Source organism: Myotis brandtii, unplaced genomic scaffold (assembly GCF_000412655.1).
Source record: "Myotis brandtii unplaced genomic scaffold, ASM41265v1 scaffold61, whole genome shotgun sequence".
Taxonomy (NCBI): Eukaryota; Metazoa; Chordata; class Mammalia; order Chiroptera; family Vespertilionidae; genus Myotis; species Myotis brandtii.
In genome coordinates, this window is record NW_005370318.1 from 1288177 (window position 1) to 1288686 (window position 510).

Below are 510 nucleotides of genomic sequence, written 5' to 3' on the forward strand. Positions count from 1 at the left end.
TCCCCGGCCTTCCCGCTGCAGTTTGACAGTCTGTTTGAGGCAGCTCTGCCTCTGTATCTATTTTCTTGAAGCTCTTTGTGAGATATATATATTAACAGCTTTCTTATGTTGAACTAACCTTGAATTTTTGGAAAAAACTCAATCTAGTTATAACACAACTTTATCATGATCTTTTTCATGTGTTGCTGAATTATATTACATAATATTTCATTTAGCACTTTTGCATTTGTATTGGTTAAGTGATTTTGGTATCAAGCTTATATTATTTGCTATGAACGAGTTAATTTAATATTACAGTCATCTGTTCCTTGTATGTTGATAGAACTTTCCTGTGAAACTGGCTGGGCCTGCTCTTTATCAGGCGGACATTCCCCGAGGGGTCCCAGACTGTGAGGGGGTGCAGGCCGGGCTGAGGGGACCCCCCCCCATGCATGAATATCATGCACCGGGCCTCTAGTTGATGAATAAAATAGAACTAGAGGCATGGAAATATTGAACAGAATGGGGAAG

The 510-nt window shown here is 40.4% G+C and overlaps 1 protein-coding gene across 1 annotated transcript in view; it reads left to right on the forward strand.

Annotated features, from left to right (window-relative positions):
- The window catches only part of PIGU (phosphatidylinositol glycan anchor biosynthesis, class U), an 83373-nt gene that overhangs the window by 58132 nt on the left and 24731 nt on the right, over window positions 1–510 (forward strand). The window lies entirely within an intron of this gene.